This window comes from Pan paniscus, chromosome 18 (assembly GCF_029289425.2).
Source record: "Pan paniscus chromosome 18, NHGRI_mPanPan1-v2.0_pri, whole genome shotgun sequence".
NCBI lineage: Eukaryota > Metazoa > Chordata > Mammalia > Primates > Hominidae > Pan > Pan paniscus.
In genome coordinates, this window is record NC_073267.2 from 96,502,370 (window position 1) to 96,530,037 (window position 27,668).

The 27,668-nt window shown below is 47.9% G+C and overlaps 2 long non-coding RNA genes across 3 annotated transcripts in view; one reads left to right on the forward strand and one right to left on the reverse strand.

Moving 5' to 3' along the window:
* LOC117976317 (uncharacterized) overlaps nucleotides 1–27,668 on the forward strand; it is a 53,586-nt gene that overhangs the window by 17,353 nt on the left and 8,565 nt on the right. The window contains exons 5-7 of the long non-coding RNA XR_010110320.1: nucleotides 20,022–20,246; nucleotides 20,947–21,116; nucleotides 21,204–21,278. This is a non-coding gene — a long non-coding RNA (uncharacterized LOC117976317). The remainder of the gene's footprint in view (nucleotides 1–20,021; nucleotides 20,247–20,946; nucleotides 21,117–21,203; nucleotides 21,279–27,668) is intronic.
* LOC117976316 (uncharacterized) overlaps nucleotides 9,660–27,668 on the reverse strand; it is a 398,679-nt gene continuing 380,670 nt past the window's right edge. For both annotated transcript variants that reach the window (XR_010110319.1, XR_010110318.1), the window contains 2 exons: nucleotides 13,120–19,113; nucleotides 9,660–12,549 (listed from right to left, as the gene is read on the reverse strand). This is a non-coding gene — a long non-coding RNA (uncharacterized LOC117976316). The remainder of the gene's footprint in view (nucleotides 12,550–13,119; nucleotides 19,114–27,668) is intronic.

The window sequence follows — 27,668 nt, forward strand, 5'->3', positions numbered from 1 at the left end:
CTTAGAGGTCAGATACAGAGATGTGGACTCACAGAGCTCCACGGGGAGCAGGGAAGGGACTGAACATGAGTTATATTAGCCAAGCCCAACCCCCACTTGATTTTTCCATGCCTGAAAATAATCATACCTTTTTAGTCGTGTGAAGCCTAGTACTCCAGGAAAAAGGCACAGAGATTTAAGAAGCCCTGAATACGGTTTTGGCCAAGCACTACCTCCTAGATTCCCCTCCAACATTCTGAGACTTGGAGAGAAGAGGGGGAGAAGACCCCAGCTGTCATTCTCTGTATTGTCCATTTCTTCTCCCTTGTTCCACATTCATTCCCTAACATCCCTCTGCAAGTTACTTTTCATTTAAACACCGCACGTAAAAGCACAATGTCTGGTTTTGGTGGCACAGGTCGTCTATTGCAAAAGGATGTCTAAGAGGGATAACTAGAGTGTGCTTTCGGGGACTTCCCAAGGAGGGATAACTAGGGTATGCTTTGGGGGACTTCCCAAGGGGGCCTGAAACAAAGGAATAGATACAAAGCCTGTGGGACCTGTGCAGCCCTAAGCTGGAAGATTTCCAGCCAAGTAACAGCAGTTAGGGGAGAAAGATCTTTGATATATTCCAATCAGACCAAGTCAAAGTGAGCTCAAAGTCACTTCTTGATAAATGTCTGAAAAGACAAAAGTCTGTCTCTAGTCCTGTATCTTCCTCTGTTTAAACTTTTCTATTTATTTATTTATTTATTTATTTTTTAGATGGAGTCTTGCTTTGTCATCCAGGCATAAGATACGCAGTGGCATAATCTCAGCTCACAGCAACCTCTACCTCCCGGGTTCAAGCAATTCTCCTGCCTCAGCCTCCTGAGTAGCTGGGACTACAGGTGTGCACCACCACACCCAGCTAATTTTTTTTTTTTTTTTTTTTTTGTATTTTTAGTAGAGACAGGGTTTTGCCATGTTGGCCAGGCTGGTCTCAAACTGCTGACCTCAAGTGATCTGCCCACCTCGGCCTCCCAAAGTGCTGAGATTACAGGCGTGAGCCACTGTGCCGTGCCCGGCCTTCTCCTTTATTTTAAAGCAACTCCTTTCCCCTACATGCTTGGCCCTCCCCACCATCCACCCATCTGTGATCTTGTGGACCCTCAGCTCCTCTGCCCTACCAAAACTTACTCAAAGGAAAAAGAAGGAAAAAGAAAAAAAAATGATGTCAGTCATTTACATGTTAGTATAAATAAGCTGTGGAAGGATTCCATTTCTGGGCTGAGCTTGGCCTTTTGGTACCAGTTGTTTCAGGGCTTGACCCAGCAGGTGAGCTGTAGCTGAGCCCGTCTATAGCTGTGGTGGCTGCTGCCTGGGGTAGATGTAGACACTTTTCCAGTTGCAAACTCATGAAAGGTGTTTGTGCACACACGTGTGCATGTTCATTGGGTCCGTGCATGTGTGCCTGAAACACTGCCCGGGTTGCCCTCCAGAAAGGAAACAAGTGTGCATTCACACATTGGAGCAAGCCAGCCATGTTTCTCCGTAACAAGAGAGGAAGCGGGGACTCCAGCATTTTTTTTAAATGGTAGTGGGCACTGACTCAAAGACGCCTGTTAAGAAAAACTCCATGTTCCTCTCTCTGCTGACTCATTTGGTGAGAATTACAAACCCAGATGCCAACATGTGGCCAACCACATGACCCTGCACTGAGGAATAAAAGACAGGATCATTTGAGTTCTATGTGAACAAACAACAGAGATTCAGTTACATTTTCTCTCCATCTTTTTTTTTTTTTCAATGTCAGGAATTTCAGCAGTTCCACATTAGGCATTCTATGGGACCCCCTTGTGTCAGCAGCTCCAGATTGGAGGGAAGAGGCCACACACTGGCACCTCTGTGTTATTTCTTAAGGAGGGGAGAGAGTCTTGCTATGTAATGGGGACAAGAAATCTAAAACCCTCAATTATCTGATTTTCCAGCTGAGTCCTCGAAGTAACAACATGGCCAAGGTTGGGAGGAGACTGGCCTGGGAGTCCGAAACCCTGGCTCTCGCCTCACCCTCCACTGCTGCCTTGCACCCTCATTTTCTTATCAGCAAGTGGGAGAGTTGGTGTGGCTCAGGGGAGGCAGTTCCAGGGCACACACCCCCAGCAGAGCCCGCACCCCCACCAGAGCCCTCCCCAGGCACCCTCTGTTGGTGGCCACGCATTCCCGCACTGACCTCAGCATCTTCCTCAACCCAGCTCTCTGTGAGTGATTAAGGATTCAGCAGAAACCTCTCTATTCTGTGTGGTGGTCACTGGTGCTGTTTGCCAACCATTTCCTGCCACGCCCATCCATTAGTCCCCATTGGGGCTGGGTGGGCACCTGACTAATTCAGCCAATGAAGGATGAGCCAGTGAAGAATTGGTTAGGGCGTTTAATTGCTAAATGGCGGCCTCCAAACCCCCTTTTGGGGGTTGGGGGAGCAACTGAAGTGGCCAAGATGGCCACCACTGCATGGGCCATGTCCTTGGGAGCTTCTGTGAACAGCAGCCCCTGCCTTCCTGTGACGGGCCTGCAGCGTGAACAGGGAATGGCCTGTTCTCTGTTTAAACATCAACCTGGAGGTCAAGGCTGTTTGTGACCTGGGCGAGGCACAGCCTCTCCTCGATGATCCATCCCCTACAGCCCCATGCTCTGCAGCGTTTCAGGTCTGGGTCTGGTCACTGGACCATTCTGCCCGACTCCAAGCATCCCTCGGAGTTCATCACATCCTCACACCCAACCGGAGAGTGGATTGAAGGGACTCCCACGGAGTCAGCTCTCAGATCTGTGAACTGATCCTTTAGGATCAAGTTTTTCAAACATCGGGAGGCACCAAAGCCAGTGTCGGAAGCCGGAGCCCCCAACTTCCAGGGCAGGGACGTGGAGAACGCAGCGTGTTCAGGGGCCTCAAGTCACTCACGGATCTTAGCAAATAGCAGCTCTGTGTCCAGCTCTGTCTGCATAACACTTTCCATGTTGAAAAGCCATTTCTCCTCCCATTTTTCCTTAAGGCTCCTAACCCTGGGGTGTCCAGGGCTGTCCGAGCCTGTGTCTTTATTCCTAAACCTTTCCTCTAGACCAGCAGGAACTAGGAAGCCTCTTCTGGCACTAAGCGATGTCTAAGGAGAGGGAAGCAGCGCTGCGTGGGCTGCCGGCTGATGCAATCCGACTCACCCAGAGGCTCCTCTCCTGCAGGACCCGAGCATCACTCAGCACCAACAGCCTGCACAGAGAGAGGCGCTCCTTCCCTCGAGGGCCTCACAGACCGAGGATGGCAGAGTGGGCAGCAGAGAGGAGCCACCTGAGTGAGGCTTGGAGAGGAATCTGTCAGCCTCGAGGGCCCCAGGGAGAAGGCTGGCTTCCCGCAGCGAAGCTTTGGAAGAGAACCGGCGTCCCATGACGGTTCTTCCCTTTGGGGTCTGGCGGCCGGCCTCCGCAGCTGGGCTTTCCCACTTCAACTGTGCGCACTGGACACCTTGAAAAACCATCTGTAAAACAGGCAGCATAATCCACTCCTCATCACCTTGTGGAGGAGGGATGGAGACCTAGCTTGCTGAGGGCCTGAGCCTGGGGCCTGATGCCTTCTGAAAACCCATCACACGCCAGCTGGTGTTCCCGTATCTCCAACAGGAAAGGGGCAGCTCGAAAATCTAATGCACCCCACACACACATTTTATCCCTGCCACGCCTGGCCATAAGCCAGCATGAGGACTTACTTTGGACATAGGAGGAGGCTTTTAGAAGCCTGACAAGTCTTTTTCTTCCCCCCTTCAACTTTTAAGTTCCAGGGTACATGTGCAGGATGTGCAGGTTTGTTACATAGGTAAACGTGTGCCATGGTGGTTTGCTGCTCCTGTCAACCCATCACATAGGTATTAAGCCCCGCATGCATTAGCTATTTATCCTGATGCTCTCGCTCCCCTCACACTCCTGAAACAGGCCCCGGTGTGTGTTGTTTCCCATCATGTGTCCACGTGTTCTCGTCGTTCAGCTCCCACTTATCAGTGACAACATGCGATGTTTGGTTTTTCTGTTCCTGCGTTAGTTTGCTGAGGATAACGCCTCCCAGCACCATCCATGTCCCTGCAAAGAGGCTGACAAGTCTTAAAGGTGCGGCAGCTCCATCTAGCAAGCTTCCCGGCCCACAAGATGTTTGCCATGTGCACAGAGCCCTTCTGTTGAACATGCTCAGAGCTGTTGAGGAGAAGAAACATTGAAGATGCTCTACTCTTGTTTATGGCCATTTACAACATTTTCATTTAAAAATTAGTTTTCCAAATTTTGTTTTGTAATGATGAAATCATTCGCTGTACAGCGGGGACTTGGCACCGCACCCTGTTCCCTGGAGCTGTAGTGCACACCCACGGGCACACATGTATCAGAACGCGCGCTGTGCAGAGTGAAGTCAGCTTGATTAGGTGGCACGGCCAACACCTCTCTACCCGCCTCATGGAGTTCGCAAGCCATTTTAACAGTGGAATGGGATTCCTGGCCATTTTTGTTCCCTCCTTTGCAATGTGCTGTTTTAGTTTTTTCTAAATTCTGTATATGGGACACACATTACCTTTGTAATCACATTTTGTGGTTAAAACAATAATGCTTCTTCAACTCTGTTTTCTTTTTTTGAGACGGAGTCTCGCTCTGTTGCCCAGGCTGGGGTGCGGTGGTGCGATCTCTTCTCACTGCAATCTGCCTCCTGGGTTCACGCCATTCTCCTGCCTCAGCCTCCCAAGTAGCTGGGACTACAGGCGCCCGCCACACCACCATGCCCGACTAATTTTTTATATTGTTTTTCTAGTAGAGATGGGGTTTCACCGTGTTAGCCAGGATGGTGTCGATCTCCTGACCTCATGATCCGCCTGCCTCGGCCTCCCAAAGTGCTCGGATTACAGGCGTGAGCCACCACACCCGGCCTACATCTTCAACTCTTTTTAGGAACTTTTACATGCATTATCTCATTGCATTTCCACCACTCCCCTGTGAGGCACTTGGAGTTAGTGCCATCTTACAGATGGGGACATGGGCTCAGAGAGGTGCCGTGACTTGCCCAGGGGTGCACAGCTCACAAGAGGCTGAGCTAGAATTTGGAATTGTTTTTCATCCAGGACAGCTCTTTCTGTGGAATCGCAGCTGCCTCCTTTGACAGATTAAAGGTTCTTGGGGAAATATCGCTGTTAGGATGATCGGTTTTCAGCCTTAGTTGGAAGAACCATTTTCTTGAGCAGGCAAGAGGTAGAATTCACTCTCCTTGAGAGAGGACCGTGAAAACAACTGAACCCTTTCTCCCTCTCCTTTCATGCTCAGCTTCAAAACAAATATATTTTGACTGTGTTTAGATTAAAAGAAAGTAAAGAGAGAGAAATTTCCTAGTGGTCGGTAATGTGTACACTCTGTAACTACAAAATCATTTCTATTTATTTGGAAAGGTCTAACCTCGTATTCTCTCAAACAACCCGTGTGATGGCCACAAAAAGGAAAACTCAGCAACAATAGTGATCGTAGAAAATGGAGAACTTAGAGGACATGGAACTGAGTGTGGGGTTTGTTTTGTTTTTTTGACACGTGAGGGACTCATAGATCATGGAAACTGGTGCTTTTCTAACTTCATGGTGCAAAAACGCTTCTGTTCCAAGAACACCTGAAACATAAAAAATACTGAGGATCCTCAAACTGTCCCTTCTGCGGGTCATAGCCATCAATATGTATCGTATTAGAAAATGAAACAAAGTAATTTTTAACGTATTCCACGTCTTGATTCATTTTAAAGTAATCATAAGCCCATTTCACATTAACACGGAAAATATATTTTTATAAGAAATAACTATCTTACAAAACCAAAAAATGTGGTGAGGAGAGTGGCCCTGGTCCACATTTCTGCTTCTGTCTTTATTTGGTATCTGGCTTAGCAGAGTGTGGCTGGGTCCTTGTGCTCCACTGCTCTTTATCACAGCCAGTTTCCCGGAACTCACTGCCGCTCACCAACAGAGGAACAAACCGAGGCCCAGAGGGTGGAAACCCGGGCCTGAAGTCACGCAGCTGTGAGCAGCCGAGGCCGGGCCTGGATCCAGCTCCATCTGACTCCAAACCCAGTGTTCTTCACCACTGCACAGGGTCCTCCCCCAGGTGGATGGAGGCAGCAGTAAGGAATTGGATTGCAGCCTCTTTTTAAAAAATCTCCACCTGGCTGGGTGCCATGGCTCACGCCTGTAATCTCAGCACTTCGGAGGCCGAGGCTGGTAGATCGCCTGAGGTCAGGAGTTTGAGGCCAGCCTGGCCAACATGGTGAAACCCCGTCTCTACCAAAAATACAAAAACTTAGCCGGATGTGATGTAATCCCACCAGTGCGTGCCTGTAATCCCAGCTACTCCAGAGGCTGAGACAGGAGAATTCCTTGAATCTGGGAGGCGGAGGTTGCAGTGAGCCAAGATTGCACGACTGCACTCCAACCTGGGCAACAAGAGCGAAAAAAAAAAAAATCTCCACCTGAATGCTACTTTGAAGCTGCTCGAAGACCCCAGAGTATCCATCCCATGCCTGTTGTCTGGGCTGAACCATGTATGTGCCCTGTCTCACTGTCAAGTTTTAGTTACCAATTCTTTGGTTTGTTTTTTATTATATTAAATCTACTATTGTTATTATTATTTTGAGACAGAGTCTCACTCTGTTGCCCAGGCTGGAGTGCAGTGGCGCAATCTCGGCTCACTGCAACCTCCACCTCCTGGGTTCAAGCGATTCTCATGCCTCAGTCTCTTGAGTAGCTGGGATTACAGGTACATGCCACCACGCCCAGCTAATTTTTTGTGTGTTTTTTGGCAGAGATGGAGTTTCACCGTATTGGCCAGGCTGTTCTTGAACTTCTGACCTCAACTGATCTACCCTCCTCGGCCTCTATTATTATTATTATTATTATATTATTTTGAGTCTCATTCGGTCACCCAGGCTAGAGTGTGGTGGTGTAATCTCAGCTCACTGCAACCTCAACCTCCTGGGCTCAAGCAATCCTCCTGCCTCTGTCTCCAGGGTAACTGGGACCATAGGCACATGCCACCATGCCCAGCTAATTTCAAAATGTTTTTGTAGAGACAGGGTCGTTACTATGTTGCCCATGCTGGCCTCAAACTCATGGGCTCAAGCAATCCTTCCACCTCAGCCTCCCAAGGTGCTGGGATTACAGGTGTGAACCGCCACACCCAGCCTCATTTTTATTTGATTCCATGAGCTTTCAGCAATTGTGGAGTACTTTCTGTGGCTGGGCACTCCTCTGAGCTTCTCATAAACTTGCACTCTGTTCACCCTCATGGTAACCCTATAGTGGAGGTACAGTTTTCACTCCCATTTTATATGTGAGGAAACAGACTCAAGGAGCTGAGACAAAGCCGAGATTTGGAGCCAGGCACTCCAGCTCCAGCTAAAGGATTTCTTGTTCTGGTCTAGGAGGTCACCTGGAGGCAGCGAAGGGCCAGCCTCTGCCCGGAATGTTTGGAACAACTTCCCATTTCAGCATCAGCTTACTAGAGAGTGCGTGAGTTGTTGAGATAATGAGAGCTGAGAAAGTGCCTGCAAAGCACCTAACACAGGAAAATGAGCTCTCATTAACACCTGCTTTAGGATCCACGATGCTCCCCCTTCTCTCTCCTTCCTGTCTCTGTGGAGCCCCCGCCGCTCATTGTCCTTCCCTCTCACCCTGAGGACGGTCTGGCCAGCAGCATGAAGTCCCCCCCACAGCCTCCATGGGCCAGGGATGTGGAAACTGGCAAAAAGGCCTTGCCTTGGTGAATGGGGGTTTTCAACCTTATCTCAGATTCTCTTGAATTTGGCTGGTGGGTTTGCGTCTGCGGGTGTTTCTGAAAGGGTTTTTTGTGGTCAGAGTGTGGAAGAAAAATGAGAACCAGGAAGGAAACAGGCTTGACTTTGTGAAGCAGCATTCCAGGTTTCAAAGGAAATTGAGGGTGAGTCTGGGGTAAGGGCCTGGCTATGGATTTGAAGCAGGTTCCAGGACTGTGGGCAGAGCTTGGAAGGAACCTGTCGCCACCGCACCCTCCTGACGCCGCTGTGCTGTGTCTGCTCTCCTGCACTGACCTCACACACAGACTTCTGTTATTATTGCCCCGGGAAAGCAACTCTGGTTAACCCTTGTCTTAATATCTCCAAAAAGTAGCAGGATAGGATCCACTGTTGGGTAGCAACTTGCTCAAGCTGTGTGACCCTGGGCAAGTTACTTACCCTCTCTGGGCCTCAGTTCCCATATCTGTAATATTAGGTTGGGCAAAAGTAATTGTGGTTTTCGCCATTAAAAGTGATGTCAGCCAGACACAGTGGCTCACGCCTGTAATCCCAACACTTTGACAGGCCGAGGCAGGTGGATCACCTGAGGACTGGAGTTCAATACCACCCTGGCCAACATGGGAAACCACATCTCTACTAAAAACACAAAAATTAACCAGGCGTGGTGGCATGCACCTGTAATCCCAGCTACTTGGGAGGCTGAGACAGGGGAATCGTTTGAACCCGGGAGACAGAGATTGCAGTAAGCCGAGATAGTGCCACTACACTCCAGCCTGGGCAACAAGAGAGAAACTCTTTCACACACACACACAAAAAAAGTAATGGCAAAACCATAATTACTTTTGCACCAACCTATGGTATTGTCAACCTAATGTAAGGATAACACTAATACTTTTTTTTTTTTTTTTTTTTTTTTGAGATGGAATCTTGCTCTGCTGCCCAGGCTGGAGTGCAGTGTCACTCGGCTCACTGCAAGCTTCGCCTCCTGGGTTCACAGCATTCTCCTGCCTCAGCCTCCCTAGTAGATGGGACTACAGGTGCCCTCCACCATGCCCGGCTAATATTTTTTGTATTTTTAGTACAGATGGGGTTTCACCATGTTAGCCAGGATGGTCTCGATCTCCTGACCTCGTGATGTGCCTGCCTCGGCCTCCCACACTAATACATATCTCTGGAGATATGTTGTGAGAATAAGGAGGCTGAGGTTGTACATGCTTCCATGCCCCTTACTTGGGTGTGGAGGCAGCTATTAGGACTATGGTCCTCAGTTTTCTGTTCCCATATTCACAGATCTCTTCCACGTCTCTCCTTAACTCTGACTCACAGTGGCCGCCGGCAAACTGAAATGCCCTCCGTTTACTGACATTTCTCATCTGGAATTAAGATGTAATAAGTGATCTGTGTGGACCAGCAGAGAAAAATCTTTTCCTTCCAAGAAGTAGGAACTTACTCTGCAGTACCAGGCAGTATAATTTGGATTAATAGAATGAATGAATGGATGGAGCAAAGGAAAAATCAAGCCGGATATCAAGAAGTTTTGCCCCAGTAACAGCTATTAGGGGATTTGGTGACAGGTCCATGTGTTGAATCAGATGAAACTAGGCTGGAAAAAATACTGGCAACTTGTAATTTCACAGGGGAGTGCCGGGCAGCGGGAGGCATCATGCTCCTATCCCGACAGAGAAGGGAGCCGGGAAGTAGGCGTGAAGGAAGGCAGCCTGCACATGTGCTTGTTGTTACAACTGCTATTGATTATTGCAACTAAGCTGGGTCACTTTATCCTGGTAAATCTCAGGATAATGCAATTATAGAAGATAATCTGGAATCGGGCACTGTAAAAAAAAAAATTCATTCATTTAAAAGAGAAGCTTAAAAATAACCTGAAAGGCACAAGATCTTCTTTATTTTCACATCAGCTAAGGTTTCATTTTCCAGCATATGGCCCTCCCCACCCCCAACTCTCTTTTCCCAGACAAATTAAGTGCTTCATGTAGGTGCAAAACGCAAAGTGTGCTAAATCGTGCCTCCGTTTAAGTCTTGCACATGGGCCCACTTTAGTCTTCAATTAATTTTTTATTTTTCATGAATCGTTATTTTCGAGTGTTCCAGAAATTTTATGTTTCTGGAATTTTCTTTTACCCTTCCATTTTAGAGCTTTCCAATAAGATAAGAAAGTTAGAGTCTGTTTGGGGAATATCAAGGGATGATGTCAATTAAAAAGAAAAAACAGAAAAGCAGAGAATAAAAACCCTGTGTTTCCACATCCCCAGGGTCCTAATCCATGTAAATGGCCTCCTCATTCCTTTCTTGTTTTGGACACTGTCTGAGAAAATCCCTTAACAGTGCATTCTGCTGCTTGCAGTACTTTTTTGTGGCTCAGGATTAACTGTTTTAGTGCAAAAGGACGGGAGATGGGCCACCTCCTTGGGGCTCTGCTACACACCCAGCTATCGCAGTGGCTGAAACCCAGCCGCACGGGTCAGAAGAGCTACGGAAAAACAGCATAGAACTCAAAGACTTAGGCTGATGGGCTCATTACAACAAATGGAGATTTTTGTTCACCAGGTTAAGTGCTGTGTAGCCAAAGGGAAACTGAGTCAAGGAATGTTAATTACTTCTGGTACTGTCGCGTTTAGCCATGGATTAACCCTTATCAGCAAGTGGCTTCTTAAGTCTAATTCTCCCCCGAGAGGAGGCTCAGCATGTGCCCCTTCGCTGAAGTCACCCCTCTCTTCTCAGGATTGCCTGAGTAGGAAAAATCCCCTGGTAATCCTCCCACCTCATTTTAGTTAATTTCCACCTCCTGCACAAACCCGTTTCGTCAAAGCTACCAATACGAGCCTTAAAAAGCCGGGCTTCGCTTCATCCTCCTGCCCTTGCCCAGATTTTTGCAGAGATAAGAAAGACCACGAAAGGGCCACCCTGCAGTCTACACAGCTGTGGGGAAGGGGACAGAGCTTTCCTAGTAAAATGGATATTTTCTCACTTTTTCTTCCAGGCTACATAGAAATATCATTCTATCCCCATCACGGTGCCTTTGACGCATGCATTGTGTATTGGCAATAAATGCCAACGGCATTTTTTTTTTTTTTTTTTTGAGACGGAGTCTTGCTCTGTCACCCAGGCTAGAGTGCAGTGGCGTGATCTCGGCTCCCTGCAAGCTCCACCTCCCGGATTCACGCCATTCTCCTGCCTCAGCCTCCCGAGAAGCTGGGACTACAGGCACCCGCCACCACGCCCAGCCAATTTTTTTTTTTTTTTTTTTTTTTTCCAGTAGAGATGGGGTTTCACTGTGTTAGCCAGGGTGGTCTTGATCTCCTGACCTCGTGATCTGCCCGCCTAGGCCTCCCAAAGCGCTGGGATTACAGGCGTGAGCCACCGCGCCCGGCCAATGGCTTCCTGTTCTAATAGCTGAGGTGGCCAAACGACAGAGGGAAAGGGGGTCACCACATTGCGTGCGGGCCCTTATGGTCGCCCTGGGGAAGCTGCCTATGCTCCCTGGACCTCAGCGTATGAGGCGGGGAGCAAGACCCCTTTCACGGGGCTAATTCAGGCTCCAAGTCTCGCTTGGCATCCTCCACTGAACGATACTCTAGGTGTTCAGTAGCTGGCGCTGAGATTGCAAGGCGCCCGCAGGAGACCCTGGAGCACGGAGGATTGCTGCGGGATCTGGCAGTCCCCTTGACGCTGCAGCTCTTTTTCTCTCTGTCCTTTCTTTCCCAGACTGACAGGGAGAGTGGATTCTGCAGAAATAACCAGGAAGGGCCTGTGAGTCCGGGGGGCGGCCACACCAAGCCAGCTTTCCGTGGGGATTAACAGGGAGGGAGAAGGAAGCGTGCGGCTGCTTGAAGTCACGGAGGACTCAGAGGAGGACTGAGAAGGAGCTGCGCAGATAACGCTCCCGAGATCAACTCCTGGTGGCCGGGGCTGGAACTGCAGCCAGAACCCAGAACTAGGGGGAGCCTGTCAGGGAGGGCAGGGAGCCCCCCACTTGGGAGAGAAGGGGCACTCTCGTTCCACTGGGCTTTTATTAATGCATTGGTCTCCATTTGAATTTCCTCATGTAAGCAAGTGAACAAGATAAAAATTCAAAACACCTGGTGGTTTCAAACTTACTCATTTTTTTTAGAACAATGCTACTAATAAAGATGATGGCAGGAACGATGGAGTCCAGATGAACCGCAGCAGCCAGTTCAAGTGACACATTCGCATCCCTTTCTTCTCTTTGGGGAAAAGGAAAGGCATCAGCAGTTTCAAGTCATTTAATACAGATTTCCATCATTGTTATCCTAAGCAGAATCACTGTTATCGCTGTAATAACATTTGCCCGGCATCCCAGCACGCTGGGTGCGGTGCATGTGGTGACCACATTGTCTGCACCAGAAGCCTGGAGAGTCGCCGGCTTTGACAAGGAGGGGGTGCTCTGTGGGGCGAGTGGGTGCGGTCAGGGAAGACGGGCGGCTTCTGTCCCGAGGGATGGATTCCATTAGGCGGCGTTTCTCAGGGTGTCTCCGAGGCTGGTTGCATCACAATCGTGAATACCTGCTAATTACATCAGAACGAAAAGAGACTTGCATTTTTTAAGGCACATTTTGCAGATTCTTCTTATCCACGTGGAAGCCTGAGTGTCCTTGCTTTGAGCCAACACAGTATCTGCTGCACTAACATGGAAAATCAGAATGAGGAAGGCAACCAGGACAAGGTGCTCACAGGGCTGCCCGGAGGCTTTTTTTTTGTTTGTTTTTGTTTTTCCTTCTTCTGCTCTTCTATGGGGAACAGAACAAAAAGTAGGTCATGAAGAAGCAGGAGAACTGGGAGAAGCACAAGATGAGAGGTGTGAGAGAGGAGGGGAGACGCCTGCACAAGGCTCATCTAGATAGAACCAGAGGAGGGTGTTGCTGGCCGTGCTCATGACCCAGAGGGGGCCCTGCGGTGTGTGTGGGTAGGGGGTGCTGAGAGTGGACGCCCAGAGGATATGGCGGGAATGGGACAGCCGCCTGTATTCACCATGTGCCCATGGATCACAGCGTTTCTGTCTTGGAGATGAAAGTTTTCTATGCTGGGAGGTGAGGGGGCTCTCAGGTCCTCAATGTGGTGGATTCATGGTCTTTTTGGGGGGGGGTTAGGAACCCCTCTGAGAATCTAGCACAATCTACGAGCATGCAGAAATGCCTGTGTATATTCACATTCCAGTCCATTTCAGAGGCTCACTGGATCCCTGAAACCCACTGCCTAGTTACTCCAGGTTGAGAACCCCAGCTCCAGCTCAAACCCCTATTTCACAAGGGAGGCAGGATAGCTTTGTGGTGAATAACACGGGTCTGGAGTTAAATTACCTGGTTCCGATCCCAGCTTTGTCACCCACTTGGGCCAGTTACTTCACATCCCTGTGCCTCAGTTTCTTCATCTGTAAAAATGGATTAATGCTCATGTCTACTTCACGAAGTTATGATGGGCACAGTTCTGTATAATGACATAGCCAAAGGAGGGGTTTTGTGCAGACAGGGAAGAAGGACTATTCATATTCAGCAATTATGATTGCTGCTGTCATTGTTATTACTATTGACAAGTAAACCTAAGCCAGGGAGGAAAGATAATTGGTCCAGGTCACAGAGTGTCCCATGGTGGCCCCCACTTTGGGGCTTTTCTCAGGCTCCCCCCACCTTGTTCTCTGCCATCTCTTTTTTTTTTTTTTTTTTTTTTTTTTGAGACGGAGTCTCACTCTTGTCCCCCAGGCTGGAGTGCAGTGGTGTGATCTCGGCTCACTACAAGCTCCACCTCCCAGGTTCATGCCATTCTCCTGCCTCAGCCTCCTGAGTAGCTGGGACTACAGGCACCCACCACCACGCCCGGCTAATTATTATTATTATTGTATTTTTAGTAGAGACAGGGTTTCACTGTGTTAGCCAGGATGGTCTCGATCTCCTGACCTCGTGATCCGCCCGCCTCAGCCTCCCAAAGTGCTGGGATTACAGGCATGAGCCATCAGGCCCGGCCCATCTCCTCTTCATCATGGGGCACCCCCAGGGGGCAGGACTCCTTCCAGGCTGAGAGGAGGGATTGGAATACTTTGCTTTCACATCTGGGCTCCCTACACACCCTTCTCCAGAAGAGGTGTCCATGGCTCCCAGCAAGAAGAGGACATTTCAGTGTTCTTTCCGCTCCAACTCCCACGGAAGCTGGAGCTCCAAATGTAGCTAGCACAAACTATCTCAAATCACAAGGGTCCATTGGAATAAGCTTGTGGCCCTTAGCTCAGGAAAATGGAAACCTCTCAAGCCTTGCTTCTTCTGATCCCCACAGACCCCCTCCAGTTGAATGGGAAGTCACTGAGCTTGCATCATTTTCTCAGCATCCAAAGTTTTCCTCTGTTCACCCCAGCACCCCATTCAGTATTCTCAGTCAGTGTTTGTGGGGGTTGTAGCTAAAAGTTCCAGTGTGGAGCCGCAGTCACAGCCTGCAAGCACATCTCCATGACAGGCAATTTTGATTTCAGTTGAACAGAAGCAAGCTTCAAGTTCCAAAGAAAGCCAAGTTGCGTGAGCAAAATGCTTACAAGATTCCCGAGTTCACACATCGCCTTGAGATTGCCCCAGAAGCCTTCCTGAGAGGTAGTGGCCGCCTGGGCAGTCTGCTTGGTGATTGGGAATGATGATGAAAGCCTGTCCAGTGTGTTGGGCGGGCTTCAAGTGAACACGTATTATCGGTTGATTACAGGATCGGACGGTTTAAAAATGTACCACGTCGTGTTCTTCATGTTCTTCACCGGCCGTGGGTGGAAAGATGTGGATGAATTGAGAAGCAGCTTGAATGCATCGCTAAAAGATGCCAGGTGGGGTTTGTGATGTTAATTCCCACCCCCGTTTCTGGGCAGGTAAATTTTAGCAGACATAAGGGGCAAAGCTTATTACCTTCCATATTCATAAGTTTTTCTATCTGGAATAAACCAGGAAATAGTGGAAAATGTGCAAGAAATCTCTCCAGATGTGTTTCTAGAGCAAAGAGGTTGGAACCAAGACATCTTGAACCACTGACTAACCTCGGATAAGTTCTGAGGTTAACCCACCCATCCAGTGAAGATGCAGGTTGGTACCTGGTCTTTGGCTAGCTGTGTCTGAGGGTGCATCTAGGAAGGGCTAGTTAAAAGTGGACTCCCTCTGTTTGTGTTTTATTCTAGATCAGTTATGGCTTGCATGGGCTCCAGAGTGTGAGATCTGGAGCCAGGCTGCCTGGGTATGAGTTCTGTTTCCCGCTTCCTTGCTGTGTGTCCCTGGGGAAGTCAGCTAACCTCTCTGTGTTTTGTTTCATCATATGGAAAGCAGGGATATTAAAGCTACTCTATCACGTGACATTGAAGATGGGGTCAGTGCATGTAAAGTGCTTTGTACAGTGCCAGGCACAGGGTATAAGTGCCCTTTAGGGACATGTTATTATCATTACTGCTACGATAATGCTTCAGACAGTGCCCATTAGTCTGCAATGACAGAGGGCTATATTGGGTGATTCCAGCTTCTTCTTTGGGAAATAGAAAGAGCTTGAAAGGAAGCTGGCAAAACCAGGAAGAGAAATGGGTGTCCCTATTTTTGAGAAAATGTCACTAGTCTTTCTGAGCCCATTTGCTCCATCTGTGAAACTGAAGGCATCTAATTAAATTAGGTCTTTAACATTTTAAAATTTTCTTTCTTTCTCTTTCTTTCCTTCTTTCTTTCTTTCCTTCTTTTTTGACATTTAAAAAATTTCTTTCTCTCTTTTTATCTCTTTCTCTCATTTTTTTTCTCTTTCTCTATCTTTATTTTTAGAGACAAGGTCTCAGTCTGTCACCCAGCACCCAGGCTGGAGTGCACAGTGGTGCAATTATAGCTCACTGCAGCCCCAGACTCCCGGGCTCAAGCGATCCTCCCACCTCAGCTTCCTAAGTAGCTAGGACTACAGCCGCATACCTTCATGCCCAGCTATTTTTTAAATTTTTTGTAGAGATGGGGTCTCAGTATGTTGCCCAGGCTGGTCCTGAACTCCTGACTTCGAACAATCCTCCCACCTCAGCTTCTAAAAGTACAGGGTCATTGAGTTTTTGAAAGGGCCAGGAGTTAACCAAGGACTCTGTCTACATGAAATGTGCTCTGGGGCCTTTCCTAGACCTGGTAGTCCATCGCTGCCGTCCTCTTATGACTTTGGAGTTGAGCTCTGCCAGTCCTTTGGAGTGCTGGTGCTTGTCTTGTTCGGGGCCCTCAGAACCAACCTTGAGACAAGGATTCTGGCACAAATCATTAATTTAGGAGGTGATCCCAGGAAACACCAACAGGGGAGTGGACAAGTAAGGACATGACCCAGGGAAGGGGAGGACCCTCTGTGAGGGGGACGTCATTAGGTCAGTGTTAAGCAATAGGAAACCATACAGCACAGACCTTGGAATTATCCCACCCAAAGAGAGGGAGCTGGGGTATTTATACACCAGCTGTCACCTGACATTGGTTCAAAACTACCCTGAGGGTAGGGATGCCCTGGCACTCCAGGGGCTTTAGATAGCCCTCAGCCAGTGGGTTTCAGGTGCTGGGTCTGGATGTGGTTAGGGTGAAGGCAGTACCTGACAGCAACTGCATTTGCTGTAAGACCTTTCAGGAAAATAGTTCTGCCTTTCCAGGGTGTCTTGACTTCCTCCTTCGTTTTGATTTCTTTGGTGTTTACATTCCCAGTGTGTAATGATTCTGCCTTTGTGTTTTCTACTTGTTTTACTAGGTGTGTCTTGTGCCCTGTGTGCATATGAAGTTCTTTGAAGGCAGAAACATGGTTTTTGCTTTGCTCAGATAACAGAGCACAAACTATAAACATAGATGTGTTCAGGTGTTTCCTCTACCCCCTAGGGCCACTACAGAATATTCTGGAATGGCCATGCTCTTCTCTGCCTCCCTCCTCTTCCTCAAGGAATGTCTTTTCAGCTAATAAGGAAGCAGATGTATGGCATAACAAAGGAATGAGGGGGCTGGAGAAAGAGAAAAGTGACCCAGAGTGGAGTTTCTGAAGCAATTGTAGCCCTCACGCAGTACCCAGGTGTGAAGGCAGAGTGGATGCGGGAAGGTCTTCTGTTGGGGATGGTGTGCCCAGATCCTTTTGTGGTTTTGGAGAAATGTATGGAAAGGATATGAGAAATTCTAAAATTGCTTTTGATTTTTTTTTTTAATTCAGGGAGCACATGGGCAGGTTTATTGCATGAGTATATTGTGTGATGATGAGGTTTAGAGTACAGATGGTCCTGTCACCCAGATAAGTGAGCATAGCACCCAGTAGTTAGTTTTTCAGCTCATGACCCCTCCCTCCTCTCTCTAGCAGTCCTGGATCCTATTGTTGCCATCTTTATGTTCATGCATATTCAATATTTAGCTCCCACTTATAAGTGAGAATAAGCTGTATATGATTTTCTGTTCCCTCATTAATTCACTTAGGATAATGGCCTCCAGCTGCATCCATGTTACTGCAAAGGACATGATTACGTTCTTTTTTATGGCTGCATAGTATTCCATGGTGTATAGGTACCACATTTTTTCAATCCAATCCACCATTGATGGGCACCTATGTTGATGCCACATCTTTGTTACTGTGAATAGAACTGCAGTGAACATGTGAATGCATGCGTCTTTTTGGTAGAATGATTTTTTTGCCTTTGGGTATATACCCAATGATAGGATTGCTGGGTCAAATGGTGGTTCAGTGTTAAGTTCTTTGAGAAATCTCCAAACTGCTCTCCAGAGTGGCTGGACTAATTTGCATTCCCATCAACAATGTAAGTGTTCCCTTTTCTCCACACCCTCACCAGCATCTGTTATTTCTTGGCTTTTTAGTAATAGCCATTCTGACTGGTGTGAGATGGTATCTCATTGTGGTTTTGATTTGCATTTCTCTAATGATTAGTGATGTGGAGTATTTTTTCATATATTTGTTGGCTGCTTGCATGTCTTCTTTTCAGAAGTGTCTGTTTATATCTTTTGCCCATTTTTAATTGGATTATTTGTTCTTTACACTGTGTATCTTTGAATTGCAACAGTTTTTGGAAATTGAAACACATAGACTCTGGGCTTATCAGGGTTCCAACTGTATTTCCCAGAAAGCAAAAATATATATGCCACAGGCACCCAGTAAGATTACTGAATGAGTTGATGGCTATAAACTTTTAGAGCTGAAATATACTTCACAAACCCTCTAGTCTAGGAGTCTCAAACTCAAATGCTTCTGTGAAATGCCCAGATAAAACACAGGATGCCCAGTTACATTTTAATTTCAGATTAAAAATTAATACTTTTAAAATATAAGCATGTTCCAAATACTACACAACACATACTTATACTAAATTTACTAAATCTGGCAGCCCAGCTTTAGGGCATGTGCCAATCATAGAACTTAAAAGAATGAAATGCAGGGCCAGGCACAGGGGCTCACGCCTGTAATCCCAACACTTTGGGAGGCCAAGGCGGGCAGATCACCTGAGGTTAGGAGTTCAAGACCAGCCTGGCCAACCATGGCCAAGATGGCAAAACCCCGTCTCTATTAAAAATAAAAAAATTAGCTGGACGTGGTAGCAGGCGCCTGCAATCCTACTACGTGGGAGGCTGAGGCAGGAGAACTGCTTGAACCCAGGAGGTGGAAGTTGCAGTGAGCCACGATTGTGCCACTGTACTCCAGCCTGGGTGACAGAGGGAGACTCCATCTCAATCACTTAATCAATGAAATGAAATGCATCATTAGACAACAGAGAGTGGTAGGGAGTGGAGAAGTTTTTAAATCAGTGAGCACATGCCCTAAGTGGGCAAAAACCCATCTTCTGAACCACAGCCATATTTTAAGTAAAGAATGTGCAGTGCAGAGAGGAGAAGCAATAAACCAAAGAACGCCTGTGTAGCCAAGGCAGAGGGGAAGCCGCGTTCGGGATTCCTCACCCCGGCCGCCGTCCCTCCCACTGTGTCACTGTGGGAAGCTGTGTGTGCGTCAAAATGTGCAGCCTCAGATGCTGTCCCTCCCACCTTCAAAAGGGCAGTTGATGAACGACTCTTCAGGGTAATTGCAATTTCATGGATCAGGAGGTGTAGCCAGTTCACATTTTTTTCCCGCAAGATAATTAAGCCATTACCAGACTCTGAGCCACAGAGGGATTGTCTTGGTCTCCCGTGGCCTCCAGGGGCACCCTTCCTTTTCTCCCTGACGCAGCCAGCTGTATGACTTTTCTCCCATTGTTGCCATGTGAGGTACTCTTGATAAAGGTATTACAATAGTAACGTTGTGTGATGTGGTCCAGCTTCCTGGGCAAGTCATCCCCCATTTTTGTGTCTCAGTTTCCTTATCTGCAAGAGAGAATTGAACAGATAATCCCTAAGGTCTCTCTGATCTGTAATGAGGGTGATCAGATGCCTGGTCTCTAATGAAAGTGACCAGATGCCTGGTCTGTAATGAGAGTGACCGGTTTGCCTGGGGAGCTCCTGATTTATGCCCGTTGCTCAGTAGGGACCTCAACAATGTCCCCCATTACCCTCCAAAGTGTCCCCATTTGCATGAAAAGTCATGCCCCCCTCCAGCCAGTGGTGTGTGGAGTCTACTCAGACCTGCTTTTCAGGGTTGATTGTGCCTGGGTTCTGCACTCGAAACTGGCCATGGTGAGAGTGTTTACACCACAGCCAACAGCAGGCCCCACAGATCAGAACTTCCCCTGTAGAGCTATTGCTCAGCATCCATCAGCACCGCGCCCACTCTGGCTCTAATGATTGACTGCTTTGCATACATGTCTGGGCCAGCTGCCAGGTTGTCAATGAGCAAACATTTGACAACAAAGTCCACTAAAAAGAAATACTTTGGTGACGATCCAGTTGGCACAATAAGTATTTTGGTTATTCCAATGACTGAACCATGAAAATTCCACTCACCCCAGTGTCAGTCCTGGTGCTCAGTGGTTACAATGAGAACGAAAGCAAGACCCACTGGTTTTGAGTGTGTTTTTCTGTTTCACCAGTTGGTATCCTTGAATTGACACAGATACTGGGAAACACAATGTCTTGGCCATAGCAGAGGCTCCCAGCACTCTGGGGGAAAGAAGAGCCTGGAGTTGCTTATTCCTACATCTCCCACTGACCCACTGACTAGCAGGGTGACTGTCTTTCTTGATCTCAGATGCCCACTTGAAAAAAGAACAGTTAAAATACAGCCCGTACCCATGTGTGAACAGGCTGCTGATGAGGTCTTCCCTCCTCATGTCTAGGCCTTCGGACTGCGGGCCTTCTCTCCTAGGGGTCTTTTCCCACCCCCACACTCAGGAGCGTGTACAGATGTTCCCTCTTCCTCCAAGAAAGTGTACCTGAAATATGCCATACGTGTGCCCAGGAGCCACAGCCACAAGCAGGGACATCTCAACCTCAGGACCTCTGCATGGCATCATCAAGGAGCCAGAGACCCAGAAAGCCTGGATGCCAAAGGTCACATGGAGGTGAGTGACCACCAGGAGCAGAAATGAGGGCTCCTGTCTCCCAGGAAGAATGAAATCCGGGTGGCCTTGTCGCTTGGAATAGTAGAGGCCCTTAGAGGTGATAAAGTCAACTCAACTCATTTTACAGATGGGTAAACTGAGGCTGAGAGTGGGGCAGGGCCCCTAGGGAAGCAGTTCTGCATGGTGGTGAAGAGTAAGGAGCCCTCAGTAGGACTCGGTTCCCCATGAAACCTGCCACTGGTGAGACACCTAGATTTAAACAAATACTTAAGCTCTTGGCTCTCAGTTTGCTCATGTGAGGAGAACACCAGTTTCCACATCTTGGGGGTGGTTGAGAATTAAATGAGACACATTGCCTGTAAATGGACAGCATGAGATGGTAATGCAGGCTGGGGCGGGACCCTGGGCAATTTGCTCATGGAGAGTTTGACGTTATTAATATATATATATATATTTTGCTGTGGCTGTAGTTAGTTGCCTTCTCAAGCTCTATTATCCCCCTAGATTCCTAATAGGAATCTGAGCCTTTTAGTCACATGGTTTGTGTGGGCTCAGGGGCAGTTTGGGACAATCACATGCTCTGTCTTCTTTGACGCTGTTATGGATTTAAGAATGAGGTTGCTACATAAATTAGTGAAATCGGAGCGGATCTCAGGACTTTCACTAGATGTGATGGGAAGACCCCTCTCTTCTGCTGTAGGTAAACAGGAAGCATAGAACCCCAGGTGCTGTCAGGAGCTACCTGACAACCACATGGGAAATCATTCCGAAGGTGAAGCTGCCACAGAGAGCAAGAGACACAGCCCTGGTGACTTTATCAACCTCTGGAACAAACTAGCCTGAAGCCCTTCCTATCTCTTGACTTTACAGGTACGTGGACAGGTAAATCCCCTTTATTGTTTAAACCAGTTTGTGTATCTGCTACTTGCACCCTAACTGTTGATGTGATTTCCCAAGGTCACATAGCACCAGAGTTCAGCATCTTCAGCTTCTCAATAAATAAGAGAGTGCATGAAAAGCAGCAATATACAGGTAATCCTTAAAAAGGAAAGCTTCTCCCTTCTTCCCTTTCCTGTTGCAGTCAAAGCAATTTCACCTACACCATCAAAAGTTGGATTTCTAGATTGCTCATGGAGAAATATACTTGTTAGCCTGGACTGTTTGGGGCTGTTTCAAATAGTTGCATGCCTTGGGAGATATGATTGATAGAAGATGTGGCACACGAACCATTTGGAGTACAGAGAGGCACTGGAACACTAGCTACTGGGTTGAGTTGAAAACTGAGAACCGGTTTAGTTAAGATTTTATTAACTACTTTTCCATGATTCCACTTGCTGCTTGGGACTCACATAAGCAAGGATAGAGAATCCAGTGGAAAGGCATTTTCATGGGTTGGAAGGCAAATCTCTCCTCCACAGTGTGATTCAGGGACCCAGGTGCCTCCCGCTTGGTGGCTCTCCTCAACCCCAGCTGGAGTCCCTGTGGGACACAGGGAGCTCAGGAGCTTCCATAAACAGGGATGGGAAAGACAGACACCTTTATTTTCACTCGCCTCTAACTGACATATAGCTTTGGTTCTATTATGAATGCCGGAAACAGACGGCAGTAGTATTAGCAGCCCCCGTGAATTTTCTGGCTGTGGAAATCAGATACTTTCTCATCACATTCATGCTGTGTTCTCATCACATTTCTGCTGTGGATATCATGAAACTTTGTCTACTTTCATTTGAAATTACAGTAGCTACTACATCCTGTTACTGAATGCACTGGTAAAGTGCACGCATGTTTATATGTTGCTCCATATGTTTGTATATATTTCAGTGTCATCAATTTCCTTTCTGCTCCTACGTAGTTCGCAGATTTAAAAGCATTGTTCTGATAAAGTTCCAGAGACTTCACCAGATGTTGAAGGGTCCAGGGCCTAATAAAATTAATACGCCATACCCTGGGGGCTTGTTCTGCACATCTGCCAGTGAGAGGGAAAGGCGGGGGAGATGTCACCTCCATAACACAAGCCTTGGCTGAGATGTGACATGCACCACCCTCACTCAAACCTCCTCCAAGTGCCTGTCACCAGGGGGACACTGGGGCCAGGACATGGAGTGGTCGAGTGGGCAGCACCTGGCTGTGTGCTGTGGGAGCACTCTGCTTTCAACGGCAGGACGGGAATGGGTTGGGGTGGGGGCGGGGTAGTGGGAGGCCCTTGTTACCAGTGCTAAGAACCAGGACTGTTACAAGATTCAAAAGAGACCACCCATGCAATGCCTTTCCCTGGGCCTAAACACACTTATTTATTTATTATTATTATTACTGCGTAATTGTTATGCCCTAGAATGTCTATTTCCCTGTGGGTTTCCCCCAGAGACTGTGAACTACTTGATGCAAAGGGCTGTGTCTGATTCATCTCATTATTTCCAGCTTTGACCACAGGGTCATCGTTGTTCATTTGTCCCAATATTTGTGGGATTCCACTGGGAACAAAGTGAATTGGGACAAGTGAATAATGATGACATACAGTTGTTTTTCTGACACTTCTGCCCCCAGGAAAACAAGGCAAAAGGCCTGTGACTCTGTCTTCAGGCACTGGGACATGTTCTTAAACGACGGAGACACATCCATGCCTCTACCTTCCAGTAAGGTTTGCCTGCTTAAGCATACTTGTTGAAAATCAATTGCACATGAACCCTCAAATGTACATGTGTGCACACACAGATGCATGCACACACATACACACATGCACACACCAGCCAGACACTGCCTCTTTCCTTCTCTGACTCCCACCCTGCCTCCAAGAGGAATATTTATGATTTTTAATAAACTGTGACCACAGCTAATTAGGCTCCTCACCCATGCCCCCAAGGCCACTAAGGGGCTGTGACGGTCGGCATTTCCTATCTCCAAGTGCAACAAGGCCGCACATGCCACACTGATGAACTCACGGTGTAGCAGACTCCATCCCTGCCGCCTGGGAGAATGCTCGTCTTTCAAAGCAGATTAAAAGAAAACAAGAGCTGGGCCCATCCCAGCATCATGAGCCCAGAATTATGCACTTCACTGAAGTAGGAATGTGGCCCATTCATTATTGTGTGTCATCAATTAATGACTATGTGAAATACGGCCCCCAGGGTGTGCTGATCCCCCCAGAGGGTGGCGGGAGGGACTGCTGTGTGCTGCTGAGCTGGTTTAACTCCCCTGGCACGGAGAAGGATCTCCTGCCTGTGTGCCTTAGAGCTGCATTTTGGGAGAGGAGCAGGGAGGTCCCCAAAGGGCGTGGGCATCTGGGGAGAGAAAAGCTGCTGTAGTTCATTTCCTGAACTCAGTGGGCAGCAACATGGAGTGGCCTGGCTCACCCAGGGGACCAGGCCAATGTGTTAACATGCAATTTAGTGACAGGTATTAGCCGCTCCAGGGCAGCGACTGAACCATCCTGGCTCATTAACTCCAAGGACTGACGTGGCCAGCAGGGACGAGAGGACTGCAGGGTCAGCAGTCAGCCTAGTCCCTTGCAGTGGCTGAAGGGATCCCATCCTCAAGAGACATTTGCAGGCCTGATGCTTCTCTGTGTGAGAGGGAGGGGAACTGAGGGTGAGGGCGAAACCTTGATCTCATTCCTGCTGTGGTGCTGGTGTACATGGAGCCAGGCTGCTGGGCTGAGTGCCATGGCCGCATGCACCAGCCAAGGGACCAGGGCAGTGGCTTTGTAGCCTGTGTGTGTCTCCACTTCCTCCCCATGGAACAGAGATGACCAAGGTGGATCCCTGGCTCTAGGGTTGCTGGAAGCATCAGATGCACTCATTGGTGCACATGCTTAGAGCCAGCACAGGCACTAGAAGGAATGTAAGGGCCTGTTTTTTATCAGGGATATGCTTGCAAAACCATCTGTGCCACGGAGACTATAGGTGAAAATCAGGTGTGAAAATCCTGATGACCCAGCTTCCTTTAAACCTTTTCTAAAGTTATACTGATTCTTCATAAGGGATGTATTCGTCAAGGTTCTCCAGAGAAACAGCTCCAACAGGGTAGACAGGCATGTATATCGTAGGACATTCATTATGGGAATTGGCTACTAATTTTTCATAATGGATGTATTGGGCAAGGTTCTCCAGAGAAACAGCTCCAACAGGATACACAGGCATGTATATCAGAGGACATTTATTATGGGAACTGGCTCAGGCGATGGTGAAGGCCAAGGAGTCCTACAATCTGCTATGAGCAAGCTGGAGAATGGGAAAGTGAGTGGCGCAGTTCAGTTCAAGTCTGAAGGCCTGAGAGCCAGGAGGGCCAATGGTGCAGCTCCCAGCCCAAGGCCGAGGTCTGAAACCAGGGATGGGACGCTGGAGTAAGTCCAGGGATCCAAAGGCCCACAAACCAGGAGCACTGATGTCTGAGGGCAGGACAAGACAGATGTCCCAGGCCTGAAGAGAGAAGGAACTCTCCCTTTCTCTGCCTTTTTGTTTTATCCAGGCCCTCAGGGGATCGGATGGGGACCACCTACTTTGGGGAAGAGTGTTCTTTTTACTCAGGCTACTGATTCTGATGCCAATCTCTTCCAGAAACACCCTCACAGACACACCCAGAAATCGTGTAATCCCAGCTACATAGGCATCCTTTAGCCCAGTCAAATTGACACACGAAATTCACCATCACGAGCCCACCCTTCATCAACCTGGCACCCATGTGCATCTCCTTAGATCACACTCCATCATCTCCAAATAAAGACAAAATAAGGTGTGAATCCACTTAACATCAAACAGCTCTCCTGCATACAACCGGAAACACACCAGCCTCTTCCCCAGAGAGGAGATTAAGACCCTGAGTGTTCACTCCCGACATCTCATAACTTAACACGATGATGTCAAATTAACAATACTGCAATATTGATAGAAAGCCAATTCATCTTACGTTACATGATAAATATGAAAGAAAACAAAGACATTTGCTGAATGTGTACATTTACACACACGTATTCATAGGAAGAAGAAGGAAATGCTCTTGTCAGGTGGCAAATGCTGTGTATGATATTCTGATTTCCAAAGGGTAAATTTGAACATTTTGTTTTTTAACCTGTTGAGAGTATGTTTTGTGCTGTCTTTACAATGTAATGAAGTATCTGTTTTCCTGGCAACTTCCTTTCATGATGACAATGGTTATTTATAAAGCTCCACGTTTGCCCTACGGTGGGGCGCAACTTGGGGTGGAGGGTCTGCAGTACTGAAGCCGGCAGGCCAGGCGGGGGGTGGGTGGTGGGAGAGGGGGCTCAGATACTTCAGCTTTCTGTGTGATCGATGTGTAGTGGCTGGGTCGCCACCCCAGCGTTTGGCCATTACCACATCAGAAAGCAAAGAAATCACCTGGCGGGACTGTGAGGCAGATCGGACTTTTGAATATAAGCCCCTGTGAATCCGATCCATGGAACTTTCTCCATCACACCCTCTATGTAGTTGTCACACAGGGTGGACACTTGCAGAATTTAATGACGATCGTTTGAATGCATGACTTGCAACACAGGTGGGAACGCCATTGGTGCTGACCTCAGGGCCCGGCAGGAGCTCCGCTGCTTTCTGCGGGAGTGGAAGCCTTCCCTCCCATTCCTGACCAGCAGTTAATGGGCTTCTGTGGCCACCCTTTTGGTTTCCCCGAAGCCTTCTCCCCTTGACATTTTTTCCAGGACATGAACAGTGGTGGGTACTTGGGCCACCTCTCCACTCGGGCAGGAGTTGGCAGTCTGCACACACATCTGTTCTCCTTACCCGACACAGGCGCTGCCATCCGAGGGCGGGACCCGGGAGACAGAATGACATTTCCATGCAGGCTGCCATGGTGCTTAGGCAGGAAGGGGACGAGAAGGGGCCTCCCGGTGGCGGCATCTCCTGATGTAATTCGTCCTTGTGGACCTCACCTCCTGCGGCTTGCCGGCTCAGGGGCTGAGCATTTGTCAGGGCTGTGACGGGGACCCCCCACCTTGCAAGGGCGACATATGGCTGAGGAATTCGCAGTCCCAGGAGTCGGGTCTTGGGCACGCTCTGTTCCCAGATTCATCACTGCAGTGGGCTGAGCCGAGAGATGACTTCTTCGGGAAGCAGCTTTTCCCTGCTGCTGAAGTCCTGGGAAGAGAGGGCTAGGGTGACTCTAATAACCATCACGGGAACCTCCCTTCTTCTCAAAGGATGGGACTCAGTGAAAGCTTTTCAATTATTTCAGCAGGGCCTATTGAAGAATAATATTAGACAAGGCGCAAAGACTTCAGGATAATAGAAGAGCAGGGTCCTTACCCAGGCTGGAGTGCAGTAGCACCATCATAGCCCACTGTAGCCTCAAGCTCCTGGGCTCAAGCAATTGTCCCACCTCAGCACCCTGTGTAGCTGGAACTACAGGCATGCGCCGCCACTCTCTGTTTTTTGTTTGTTTGTTTTGTTTTGTTTGTAGAGGTGGGAATCTCACTATGTTGCCCAGGCTGTTCTCAAACTCCTGGGCTCAAGCGATCCTCCTGCCTCTGCCTCCCAAAGTGCTGGGACTACAGGTATGAGTCAACACACTTGCCTAATTCTTTCTTAAAAAAAAAATCGGTAGAGATGGGGTCTTGCCTCGTTGCCTAGGCTGGTCTCCAACTCCTGGCTTCAAGTAACCCTCCCATCTCGGCCTCTCAAAGTGCTGAGATTACAGGTGGGAGCCACCATGCCTGGCTAAAAGGCAAGGTCTTATATGTAAGAAAAATTCTTGTTGTTTGTTAGCTTCTCTCAAACAAAATAAACTTTTAAAAAGTGATTATTTATATTTATTGAGCACTCTCCAAGTGCTAGGCATTCTGCTAAGCTCTTTAAATGTAGTTTAACTCCACAAAATTTCCAGCTTTCTAAATCAAATAGGCTGAAAGTGAGTGATCTCATACGGTTCAAACTAAGACATTCCATTTCTTAAAAGTCTAGGTGATAATTGATAATATCCCTATTTTACAGATGAATAAATTGAGGGTCAGAGAGGTTAAGTAATTTGGCCTCGATCATGCAATTCATAAGAGTGGCAGAACCAGGATTTAAATACAAACATTAATTTATGTAATAGGAGCACTACATGATGCTAATCTCAAGTGTGGAATTTTTTTAAAATTTACTAAATTTGGAGTCTTTTTGACTCCAAAATTTCACACTTGAGATTACCGTCATATAGTGCTCCTGTTACACAAATTAATTTTTGTAAAGTGCTCAGAATGGTTCCCGACAAGGGAACTGCTATATAAACAAGGTTAAATAGGAATAAATTAAGAAAGTATTTTGTGTTCATTCCAGTAATTGTTACATGTTAAATCCTAGTGAGTTACTTAACATAAAATCCTCTATATTTTGCTGTGTTTGGCCATAAAATCCTCCCAGTCCTCCTCATGCTCCATAAACCATCAACACAGCCCCAGCGCCCCCTGCTCCG